The 13,247-nt window shown below is 44.8% G+C and overlaps 1 protein-coding gene across 1 annotated transcript in view; it reads right to left on the bottom strand.

The window, feature by feature from the left end:
* Window positions 1-13,247, bottom strand: part of NFKBIB (NFKB inhibitor beta) — a 1,076,695-nt gene that overhangs the window by 1,007,009 nt on the left and 56,439 nt on the right. The gene's annotated exons all lie outside the window — the stretch shown is intronic.

Raw genomic sequence — 13,247 nt, 5'->3', positions numbered from 1 at the left:
CGACCGATCTGAGGCAAGGGGAATAATAGCAAGATCTAGGTCATCAAGGGGACGGGGGAGGGGCCTGCAGCCCAGGACACGATTTACCCAGGGTCGCTGCTGGTCTCGTGAAGGTGACGACTAGTCACAGACACTAGTCACCACTGATGGATTTAGCGTTTTTCTAGATATGAGGAGATGCAAGAATTGGGTTCATAAAATCTTCTCCTAAAAAGATCTACCTGAAGGCCCGTTCTTCCAGTTTTCCCAGAGCACAGAGTGCCTCACGCCTGGTCTCCACCCTGAGCTCCACTCAAGGGGTGCTGTGGGTTGGCAGCTGCGGTGGCTCATGTTTTACTCCATGCAGAGGCTGATGGCAAGTGCCAGACTCCAGTTCACCATGCTCCTCCATGGTGATAAGTTCGACCATAGTTTTTTTTTTTTTTTTTGTCTTTTTGCCTCTTCTAGGGCTGCTTCCCACGGCATATGGAGGTTCCCAGGCTAGGGGTCTAATCAGAGCTGTAGCCGCTGGCTACACCACAGCCACAGCAACGTGGGATCCGAGCCGTGTCTGTGACCTACACCACAGCTCACAGCAACACAGATCCTTTAACCCACTGAGCAAGGCCAGGGACCAAACCCGCAACCTCATGGTTTCTAGTCGGATTCGTTAACCACTGCGCCACGATGGGAACTCCCTCGGCCATAGTTTTGGGAGGCGTTTCATGACCAGGTTGTCCCACGGTGCTGGGAATGCTCATTCCCAGGTCTGGCAAAGATTTTGTTGGTAGGCCACTCAATGTGCTTTCACCAGACAGGCCTTACTAACAGTAGCTAAAAGTCTCTGGACCACCTGTCTTACTAGTCTGTTTTGGTCCAGGAAAATATTCCCTCTTGTTGCATCTTCTTGTATTTAGAGTTACACTATTACGATCACTGATCTGGTAAAGAACTGTGTATTTCATCAACTCCTTCAAGTCTCCTAGTCATCGTTATTTGTTGGAGGCTCAGTTACGCATTTGGTAATATAAGAAACAATAGTCCTATAAAACAGGCAAAATATAAACAATATAGCCACTAACATCAATAGAGTTATAAAAAAAATAGCCAAGAGCTTCTTACACCAAACAAGTTTTTGAGGATGTTGTCAATACTAGGGAGAGGGTCACTTAAAGCAGCATAGGACCTCAGAATTTAGTAGGCTAGTGGTCCGGTTACTATTATTTAAAATCTGTTGAGTGAATTTCATTTAGGTTTTGATATGGCTGAATATACATTCCAATCCTATTGAAGGTACAAAAAATAGCTGCTAAATTATCATACTAGCTGAATATAAATCTCTTGACCCATTGGGCTCATACCAATGGTAGATTGGTTGGGGTCATCTTCAGATTGTTACGTATATGACCTTGAGTCCAAGGGAATCCTTGAGCACATTTTCCTATCCATCTGGGTCAAAGCCAAGGCCATAAATTAGTACTATGGATTTACTGAGTTCCCTTGGGTGCAACCCAGTGAATCTCCAGTCGTCTGGCCCAGTCTGTTCCATACCAGCCACTATCCTTAAAGGTAATAATATGTAGGAATTGTTTATAAAACACCCAACCTAATTTTCTAATGTCCTAGGCTGACCATCCTTAGTATGATTAATAGTTCTCAACATAAAGGAGCTTTTAAACTTAAATGGCCATAGCCTGGTGTTAAGAATATAAATCCAACCCACAAGTGTGCGAGGTTCCCTTCTAGTATCAGGAGTTTACAGTTTTGATTGAGACTTAGCTCATTGTTCTGACTGAGTTTGAGTGACCCTAAAGGAAATTTCATATTTATTTATTTATTTATTTTGTTTGTTTGTTTGTTTTTTGTCTTTTTGCTATTTCTTGGGCCGCTCCTGCGGCATATGGAGGTTCCCAGGCTAGGGGTTCAATCGGAGCTGTAGCCACCGGCCTACGCCAGAGCCACAGCAACGCATGATCCGAGCAGCGTCTGCAACCCACACCACAGCTCACAGCAACGCCGGATCATTAACCCACTGAGCAAGGGCATGGATCGAACCCGCAACCTCATGGTTCCTAGTCAGATTCGTTAACCACTGCGCCATGATGGGAACTCCGAAATTTCATATTTATGATCAGAGTCAGAGCAGGGATCATTAGTTGGCCAAATGAAAAAAATCTCCTCTAGTAACATTAATAGTGGCCTGCACAGGACTGAATTTTCTTTCTTCTAAAATAATTTTGCTAAGAGCTAGCCAATCAGAACCTTGGAGGGGAGAAATCCACCAAGGTAACCCAGAAATACTGAATACAGGTAATTGCCACAAACCCAACAATTTGGATTGATTTTAAAATTAGCATAAGATCATGCTCCTGATGGAAAACAACTTTTTTTTTTTTTTTTTTGGTGTCTTTTTGCCTTTTCTAGGGCTGCTCCCATGGCATATGGAGGTTCCCAGGCTAGGAGTTGAATCGGAGCTGTAGCCACCAGCCTATGCCAGAGCCACAGCAACGTGGGATCTAAGCCGCATCTGCAACCTACACCACAGCTCACGGCAACACCAGATCCTTAACCCACTGAGCAAGGCCAGGGATTGAACCCGCAACCTCATGGTTCCTAGTCGGATTCGTTAACCACTGCGCCATGACAACAACTCCAGAAAACAACTTTTGATGCATATGCAAAGGTTCAAAAAATTAAAAGAAAACATAAAATTATAAGTCATGATACGAGTCAGGTCCAGCATCTTGGGCCAGCTGTCTACTTCTGATGTCATCTTCTTCTCACCCTAGTGTAGTTTCTCCTCCAAGTGAGCATTGTTTTAAGATGATTTTGAGGTCCAGCAGTCCAGTCCAGAGCAGGGGCCTTTTTAAGTGGGAAAATATGAGCCCAAGCGTCAATTCCATTTATTTTGCTTACTGCACATGAGGTAGTTAAACAGTCCCTGGTGAGGGTCTTCCTTTTGGCTTGGAAATAATCCTTTTATATTAAGTCCTTTTCAGTATGCATAGTCCCCTTGTCGCAGGTCCTGGGGCATCTGATCTTTATCCAAAAATAGACCACTGAGATAAACTCTAGAAACAAGCTTAGAATGTCCTTTTAGAAGCTCAGTTAAACTTTGCAGCAATATATAACATAACAGCAAAGAACTATCTTGGAAGTAAGTCTTTGTGGACACTGACCACAATGAATGGAATTAGATGAACAGATTTAACAGATGTCCATTGAAACATCTCTTTCTCTCTAAAATTACTCTCATTTTTATCAAATATAGCCAAATCAAGACTAATTCATTTGCCAACTAAGTTTGGTGTCAACAAACTTGGCCTGATGATCTATGTAAATATAATTGATTACATACAGTTTTCTAAAAATTGGCTTTGCTAAAACTTTTATAAGGAATCTCAGACTAAGCTTTTAAAAGGCATCTCAGAGCTAGGAAAGTCATGCTAAGGGCTTGTCAGAAATTTTATCTTAAAGATCTAAGATAAATTCCTCCCTTTCAAAAACCCAAAATACCTTGAGATTTCTGCAGGCTACCTACAAGGTGGCCTTCCTAATTTCTCTGCTAAATGCTGCTGGGAACCTAAGAGTTTCCAGTCTTTGGAAGGATTAGATGGAGAGAAGAGAGAAATGTTTCAAATCTGCTTACAAAGGTATAATTTATCAAATCACTGTAAGTCAAAATTAGCTTAAGAGGAATAGTTTCTTTAAGCCTGGATGACACAGATGAAACGCCAATACTATTTCAGAGAGAAACCATAAAATTATAACCATATTCACCAGTCACTCAGCCCAATGTAATCAATCTTTTTTGCTTAACTGTTTACGAAACCATCAGATTCTCTTTTAGAATTCTGTAATTTCTTACCCAGTTCAGCATTACGGTCTGAAAGTCAGAAACTTGTTCAAAAAGTTCTTCCTATAGATCTTGAAGAGGAAGCATTTTGCAAAGACATCAGAGTAAAACCATTAACTGTCTATAATGATAAGACTTAAAGGACATTTAAATCCAATTACAATTGCAACTGACAAAGAAACTTGGTTACTTCTGTGACATCATACTGTATAATCTGAGGAGGTTTATCACTCTTTGATAATGCTGTCTGTATATTTTAACATACCATATAATCCTAATTAATTTAACATTTTTGAGAGGTCTCTGTGAAGCATTCCAAAGTTAGCTGAAGTCAAAAGAACTTATTAGAATGTAAAAGGAATTTCATCAAAAATAAATTTTTGTTCTAGTTGGCCAGATAGAATCATAGGTCACTGTGGACGCTTTTCTCTTAACCAAAGTTACAAGAGATCTCAAAAGAAAATACGGATCACTTAAATGCAAAGGATCTCATATAATATTGTATCAAAAGTAGCATTTCCAAGAAAACTGTTCTCTTAACAGAGAAAAGCCAAATTCAAGTTTTGCACCAGCTTATTTTAAAAATTAATTTACTCAATTAAACTTATTCTAAACTTGATCCTAACAATGCACAGCTCTTCTCTCAGTGTCCACTTCCCACAAACCTTTCAGCACCTTCTGTATCCATATGAGTTTGTCCCCTCTTTTCCATTCATAACAAGCTGTAAGACAGACTTACTATTCTTTTCCCCATGATAAAATAGAACTCTAGTCCTCATTCTTTCTTTACTGAAAACACATATCCTACTTTTCTAAAGCAACCATGGACTGTCTTTTATAACTTCTAAAAAACATGTGTTTTTTTGTTTGTTTCATGGAGAACATCCCAGGGTGGCAGAGAACAGTCCTTAACACCTTTAGTTTCTCCGTTTAGTAATTAATGTCTCAGTTTCTTATTTTATTTGGGAATGACCTAGCTATTCAAAAAAAAAACTTGATCATTTAACAATTTAGCACAATTCTAATTTGTACATTACCAATGTTTGGAAAGCTCATTCTTTTTTTCTTTCTCTCTCTCTCTTTTTTTTTTTTTTTTTTTGTCTTTTTGTCTTTTCTAGGGTGGCACCCTCGGCATATGGAGGTTCCCAGGCTAGGGGTTGAATCGGGGCTGTAGCCACTGGCCTACACCAGAGCCACAGAAATGCCAGATCCAAGCCGCATCTGCATCTACACCATAGCTCACGGCAACGCCAGATCCTTAACCCACTGAGCGAGGCCAGGGATCGAACCCGCAACCTCATGGTTCCTAGTCGGATTCGTTAACCACTAAGCCACAATGGGAACTCCTGGAATAAGTTTTTCTTCCCCTTTTTTTTTCCTTCAGTCTCAGGAATTAGAGATGGTCTAGATAAGATGAGAAGCACGTTCTCCTAGCAGGACTTGTTCCCTCAAAGTCAGAATTCTGAAAAGATGTTTTCGTAAGCTTGCTTAAAAAACATCGTATATGCAAAAAGAACAAGTTTTGGAAATTTCAAAAGTCTCACCCAAACCAATTTTCTCTGGAGTCTAAAGAATATTGTGGCCATAAAGGGTTAAAATAAAACAGCATCTTTTTCTTAGTCTTAGCCTCTTCCCAACCAGACAGAACTTTCCCAAGGGGGCTCTGCAGTGGATCCAAACCAGAATCTCCTATCTCACAAGGCAGAACGGTCATCACAAACGACAACACAGAACATAAAACACGAATCACAGGCATGGCCATCCTAATCAGATATTCCCTGAAATTTAACATCCTCGTCTCTCAGAAAACCTACGGAGACACAGACCCTCCAGACCCAAGTACTAATAAACAGAGTAAACAGAAATGTCTTGGGTCTTCAAGGGAAAACCAGCCAGCTTGAGAGAAGAAGGGCTGTGGAAAAGGCCTGCCAAGTCTCTTGTCCCAGATGAGGTCGGGGCACTCCGGCCAGTCAGCCGCGTCAGGAGGAGACCGGGGACCACAGGGTCCTGGGTGTGACCGCTGGGTCTGGTCGGTCAGCAGGCAGGCTGGTCCTCAAGCACCCCAAGCAGTCAGGATGTCAGTCAAGGCGAGGAAGAAATACTCCTCTGAAGTCACTAATTCTGAAATGTGTTTTCCAAACTAGCATCTCTAATAACTACCTATGCAATAAAGGATTCCACTTTGGTTATTTTAGAGTATTAATGAGATTGTTTTTCATTAGTACTCAATTCAGTAGATACTTGCAAGTATAAGTTTTGTACATACGCAAATCTGGCTGAGGCGTTAGTTGGAGGCTGGCTTTCTGGTGCTCCTCATTTTAAAGTTGAATTTGTCAGGGATAAAGTTTACTAATGACATGGTGTGCTGGGCCAGTGTGCCACTTGAGAGCTTAATTTCTCTAGGTGTTAGCCCAGAGTTGCTTCGGCTCTCTCTTTTATGTGTCTCGGGTCTCCCAGTGGCATCTAGGACACTACAGGTGCTCAGATTGCCAAATGGCCAGTTCTTACTCACGTCCCCGGTTGAGCAGGTTTTAATTGAGTGGGTTTCCCTGTGGGACCACTGCATGGCATGAGGACTCAGCCTCCACCACCCCCGTTAAATTCCTCAGCCACCTGAGAAAACCATAACCAGCGGCAGGGGGAGTCTTGCCCCTTTTCTTCTAAGTGACACTCTCATGTAATACCTTAACTTTTATCCCGACAGATTCTATTAAGGCGCCAAATTGAGGAAATGTATCAGAGCAGCCTCTTACCTAAACCCCCAGCCCAGACCCTTCAGCCTCTTTCAACCAAGCCAAACACAAGATCTTTCAACTGAGCCCCCCACTGTCTCTACTGGTGGGGTATAGCCCCTGGTATCTCTCAACCAAGCTTCTCCCCAGCATCTCTGATAAGGAGGTATCCCCTGGTATCTTTCAACCAGCTTCCCCCATCTCCCTGCTGAGGAGGCATTTCCCCTCCCTCAGTATCCCCTGCCAAGGGAGTCCCCCAGGTCAGCTCCCCCGCAGTGTTTCTGCTGAGGGGGTATTCCTTCCCCTCAGTATTCCCCACTGAGAGGGCATCCCCTGGCTGGCTTCCCCCCAGCATCTCTGCTGAGGGGGTATTTCCCCTGGTATCTTTCAACCAGCCCCCCGCCCCCGTCTCTTCCACCTGAGGGGGCAGGTACCTGTTACACACCTCCAAATAAAACTCAGGATCATCAACCAATATGGGAGATCCGAGATCCAGGAGAGACTCACCCAAATTCGTCTGGACTCCCCGAGGAGATGAACAGGCACAAGGGGTCTCTGCTGGTACCAAGGCTCCATGTCCTCGTAGAGTTCAGGCGAAGGAGAGGCGTCTGCTCTGGTCCCTTCGTGGTCGCCATAACTGTCGACTAAAAAATTCAACCTGAAAGTTGAGAGTGAAGTTTTATTTGGGGTAAAATTAAGACTTAAGTCCAGGAGGCAGCATCTCAGGTAGCCCTGAGAAACCACACTGAGCAGGTGAGGTGGGGGGGCCAGGATATATAAGTTTTGTGACAGAGAAGGTAGTAAGCACAAAAAATGTACAGATAACCAGATTTACAGAAAACCAGTTTCTACGGGAAGATGTCAGTGTCTGGGCTTCCTGGAGTCACTCCTTGGATATGCACCTTGGCTGCGGGCCAGTGGTCTTGGGTTCTTCCCAGAGTTCCCTCAGCGCACTGGCCCACCCTTGGAAGTGACTGTTGTCACGGATGACCATGACAACTTTTGTTTTGTCCGCTAACTACAGCCAGGAGGCAGTCTTTCCGACCGATCTGAGGCAAGGGGAATAATAGCAAGATCTAGGTCATCAAGGGGACGGGGGAGGGGCCTGCAGCCCAGGACACGATTTACCCAGGGTCGCTGCTGGTCTCGTGAAGGTGACGACTAGTCACAGACACTAGTCACCACTGATGGATTTAGCGTTTTTCTAGATATGAGGAGATGCAAGAATTGGGTTCATAAAATCTTCTCCTAAAAAGATCTACCTGAAGGCCCGTTCTTCCAGTTTTCCCAGAGCACAGAGTGCCTCACGCCTGGTCTCCACCCTGAGCTCCACTCAAGGGGTGCTGTGGGTTGGCAGCTGCGGTGGCTCATGTTTTACTCCATGCAGAGGCTGATGGCAAGTGCCAAACTTCAGTTTCTATTCCTCGCCCAAGAATGAGGAGGTCAGGGTTGGATGCAGAGTGAGCAATGGAAAGGCGAAGTTCCCAGTTCAGTGTTCATCCCTGGCTGAGTTCCGGAGGGTTGGCGGGGAGGTAACTGGATCAGGGGCCCAAACCTGGGTCCATTCCAGAGGTTAGCTCCGGACGAGCTGCCCCTGCCTGCTGCTCCCTGGGTTGCAAACCCAGGAATTTTGGGCACCACTGACTGGCTAGCCTTGCCACTCCCTGATGGGTTTTAGCATCAAATGTTAGGTTTGCTGAGGGAGGAATGCACAAGGCCTAGTTAGTAAAACAAGAGAGATTTATTAAGGCATCAGAGGGGCACGGGCTGAGCTCATCATGCAGGAGCTAGGCTTATAAAGATCTGTGGCAGGAATCTGTGCTTGGAGTTTATGATGGGAACTTGTGGCAGGAACAATGAAGAAGGAGGAGGGGAGGGGTAGGGGGTTGAGCCCCAGGACAGAGGGCAGTTAATCCCTGTAGGTGGATAATCTATGCAGGCAGTTGTTTTCTGCAGACCCCAGTTTCTTACTGCCCAACCTGAGCATCTACATTGCTTGGGACAGAGTGTCCACAGCAGGTCTCCAAGGTGAACAACCATATTTGGGGGCAGGGGGTGGGGTCTGTCTCTGTCCTCCTGGGAACCTCTCAGTATGGTTTTCCATCAACAATATGGTTAATATCAATCTTTTGAATAATGGCATAGTTATGTCTCCATATAGCCAACCATAATGAAATAGAGCAGGACACTGTGGGGCTCCTGGGTACAAATCCTTCCTGTGCGCCCTATTTCTTGTTTGCGGGAAATAGGCTTCATTTAAAGCCTATTTAATCTGCCTTCCCTGAGGTCCAAAAGGCAGATTCAAACAATGGCTAGTCAGGGAAGAGAGGGAATGCAGAAACAAAGGAGAAGCAGACAATTAACAATAGTGCAGAACTGGAGTTCCTGTCATGACACAGGGGAAACGAATCCAACTAGGAACCAACTGTGAGGTTGCGGGTTCAATTCCTCGCCTTGCTCAGTGGGTTATGGATCCAGCACTGCCATGAGCTGTGGTGTAAGTCACAGACATGGCTCTGATCTGGCACTGCTGTGGCTGTGGAATAGGCCAGTGGCTACTAGCCTGGGAACCTCCATATGTGGAAGGTGCGGCCCTAAAAAGCAAAATGAACAACAATAGTGCAGCCTCAGGGCAGGGTCCTGGTTCCCCAAGAAATATTTATGACGATACATCTTTGAGTGCGGCATGAACGAAGGCCCCCACTTGGGTGGACGATGGAATGGTGATGTTGAACCTCCTGACTTCTATCAACTAAAGCATGACTCTCTTTTTTTTTTTTTTTTTTTAGGGCCATACCCGAGGCATATGGAGGTTCCCAGCCTAGGCATCAAATCAGAGCTGTAGCTGCCAGCCTACGCCACAGCTACAGCCACACCAGATCTGAGCTGAATCTGTGACCTATTCCACAGCTCACGGCCCTGCCAGATCCTTAACCCACTGAGTGGGGCCAGGGATCAAACCCATGTCCTCATGGATACTAGTCAGGTTTGTTACCACTGAGCCACAATAGGAACTCCAAGCATGAACCCTTTTGATCTTTGTTCCAATCCTATGCTGAATTATCCGATGCTCAAGCCCCCTCATGAATATGCATGTACCATCAGCTTAAAATCTTTCCAATTTGCTGGTCCTGAAGATACTGCTTTGGGAAAGACACCCAGTATTCTTACTTACTGCAAGTAATAATAAATCCTTCCAAGTGCCTTGGCATGGTTGTGTCTATTGACTCCACACCATCAACAGGCAAACACAGTTTTTAGGTAACAGAAATATGGTGAACCTGTTGCCAACTGTGAAATATTTATGGGTTTTTTTAAAATATATTTTATCTTTTTAGTTTTTTGCCATGGCTGTAGCATGTGAAAGTTCCCAGACAGGGACAGAACCCATACCACAGCAGCAACAATGTCAAGTCCTTAACCACTAGGCCACCAGGGGACTCCTATTCCTTATACCGTTTATTCTAAGGCTGTGGTGTAGGCTGGCAGCGACAGCTCCAATTCAAACTGTAGCCTGGGAACTTCCATGTGCTGGGGGTGAAGGGGGGGAGCTCTTAAAAAAAGAAAGAAAGAAAAGAAAAAAAGAATATAGCATTGTAAGTGAGAAAATCGTGGCAAAGAGAAAGCTAGGAAAAATAAGATAAAGCTGGGATAAAGGTAATACTTAGGCATTTATCTTCCTAGCAGCCAACGCGAAGAGGGGAACAGGTTGAGTGCTACGATCAGTGTCAGTGTAGTGTTCTGGAAAAGCATGGCTGTTCCTGGTTCTGAGACCTAAGGGGAGTGTGTCCGGTGCGAGATGCCAGGAACGGTTTCAGTGGTGGCCACTGACTGGGTTTCACGGGCCTTTCCTGACAGTATCCAGCCCCCTGCCAATCTGTGGCACCCAGAGCACTGCTGGCCCCGAAGGATGGGCTCTTGGGTGCTTTTTTTCAGAGTGGGTGTTCCTTCGGGGAAGGAAGAGGCTGGCCAGGGGGCAGACTAGCAAGCAGGTTTTGGGTCATCTCCTAAAAGGAACTCTCAGGATGGGTTCACATGATCTTAGCCTGCTCCTTCCTTGCCATCCTGTGCTCTCACCATACCTTTGAAGAAACTCACCATGTTGCCTTTCTAACTTCAGAACCCTGAGGAGCCAAGTGAGAACCACTGAAGAGGATTCACTCTGCATTCCCGACCATGACCTTTGCCCAGCCGCCCTGAATCCTTTCATATCCTCATGGAGAATTAACACTCAACAAAAGATGACCAGTTTGAAAAAAAAAAAAAAATGCCTCTTAGCACCCTTTTTTTTTTTTAGGGCCACACCCACAGCATATGAAAGTTCCCAGGCTAGGGGTCCAATCAGAGCTACAGTTGCCGGCCTACGCTCCAGCCACAGCAATGCTGGATCCAAGCCACACCTTCAACCTACACCACAGTCCGTGGCAACACCAGATCTTTAACCCGCTGAGCGAGGCCAGGGATGGAACCCACGTCCTCATGGATCCTGGTTGGGCTCATGAGCACCTTGCCACAACAGGAACTCCGAGCAACTTTCAATGATGTAGTACAGTACCATTAACTACACTCACCGTGCTGTACATTTCATTGCCATGACTTATTATTTTCCTTTTAAAAATATTTATAGTTGTACAACCATCATCACAACCTGATTTTAGAGCATTTCCATCCTAAACCCCAGTCCATCCCACCCCCTCCAACTCGTCTCCGTACCTTTTGCAAAGTCTGTGAGCCTGTTTTTCTTTCTGTTCTGCAAATAAGTTCATTGTATCCTTTTTTCAGATTCCATATATAAGTGATAGCGTATGATGCCTGTGTCTTCCCGCTTAACTTCACTTAGCATGATAATTTCTAGGTCCACCCATGTTGCTGCAAATGCCATTATTTCATTCGTTTTTATGGCCGAGTAATATTCCATTGTGTATATATGTACCACGTCTTCTTGATCCACTCCTCTGCTGATGGACATTTAGGTTGCTTCCATGTCTTGACTATTGTAAATAGTGCTGCAATGAATACTGGGGTACACTTATCTTTTTGAGTCACGTTTTCCTCTGGATAGATGCCCAGGAGTGGGATGGCTGGATCATGTGCTAATGACTTACTTATTTTATAATTGGAAATTTGTAGCTTTTGACCACCTTCACCAATTTCACCCACAGCCTCTGGCAAACAATCTCTTCTCTGTATCTATGGCCACACCTGAGGCATGTGGAAGTTCGCAGGCAGGGATTGAACCCGAGCCACAGCAGTGACCCAAGTCACAGTAGTGATAATGTTGGAACCTTAATCTGCTGAGCCACCAAAGGAACTACTAATTGTTTTGTTCTTTATTTTTGTGGGGTTTTTGTTTTCTTTTGTTTTGTTTTGTTTTTTTGGGTTTTATTTAGATTTCACATATGAGATCATACAGTTATTGGTATTTGTCTTTCTTTGTCTGACTTCACTTAGAATAATGCCCTGGAGACCCATCCATGTTGTCACCAATGGCAGGATTTTTCTTTTTATGGCTGAATAATATTTGATTGTAAATATGCCATTCTTTTTAAGGGCCGCACCTGTGGCATATGGAAGTTCCTAGGCTGGGGTCAAACTAAAGCTGCAGCTGCTGGCCTATGCCACAGCCATAGCAATGCAGGATCCAAGCCACATCTGCAAACTATACCACATCTTGAGGCAATGCTGGATCCTTAACCCACTGAGCCAGGTCAGGGAATGAACCCACATCCTCAGGGATACTAGTCAGGTCCCCAACCTGCTGAGCAACAACAGGAACACCTGGAAATTGTTTTACTATGATGCTTGGTGCCAAAAGCAGGAATATAAGATAATAAATAGTAGTGCTTTAAAGTGCACATCAAAAAATCCTTGCAACAAACTATTTGAAATGTTCACATTGGCTTTTATACAACAACTGTATCATATATGATTTGATTCTCTTTTATATTTTTTCCCAAAACTTCTTAAATAATTTTATTTATTTTTGTAATAAAAGAGAGCAAACATTTCATGTGCTTCCTTCTTTCTCTTTTATCATAAGGCCTAAAAGTTCACATGCTTTCCTGGTATCTTCGAACCTCACAGGGCCCAAAAGCCTAACCTTGAGTCCCCCTCTTCTCACCAGCTATTGCCACTGGGAAAGGCTTCAACTGGTTAGTTCTCATATCAGCTAAACAACCTGGACCACACTTGGTCTTCAACTTATTGGGGTTCTTCTCCCTGTGAGCCACAAATGTAATCAAAGAAGCCAATCCCATCTTCCCACAGCAAACAGGGGACACCTTACCCTTCCGACAAGCAGTCAGCCAGACCAGCGGTATCAGAGTCCTGCCTGGCCATCCCCCCTGCTGCTTCTCCCAGATCAGGCCCGTACCTGAGTCTGTTCAGATATCCACCCAGGAAGAAAGAGATCTACCTAGAGGGCTTGGGCAAAAGGGCGCTGCTCTAGCTCTCCATATCCTCAGGCACCCAGCTTTGACCTGCGATTTGGACATGACTGGCCCACCAGGCTTCTAAGCCATCATCAGCCTACTCTTGCTAGAGGCAGACCCACCCCTCCGAAACCCTCCCCACCCCCTCCTCCACACATACGGGGAGGGCACCTGCCTGGGATCAAATTGGTGGCCTAGCCTGGACTTGCCTACCCTTGGTCTCCCTTGTTACCTTTGGTTTCCCTCAGG

Source organism: Sus scrofa, chromosome 6 (assembly GCF_054392235.1).
Source record: "Sus scrofa isolate SSC_HxYL_T2T_F1_AM1 chromosome 6, Sscrofa_HxYL_maternal_Yorkshire_Landrace_v2.0, whole genome shotgun sequence".
Classification (NCBI taxonomy): domain Eukaryota; kingdom Metazoa; phylum Chordata; class Mammalia; order Artiodactyla; family Suidae; genus Sus; species Sus scrofa.
The sequence above is the reverse complement of the archived record's forward strand: the minus strand, read 5'-3'. Positions and strand labels throughout refer to the sequence as shown.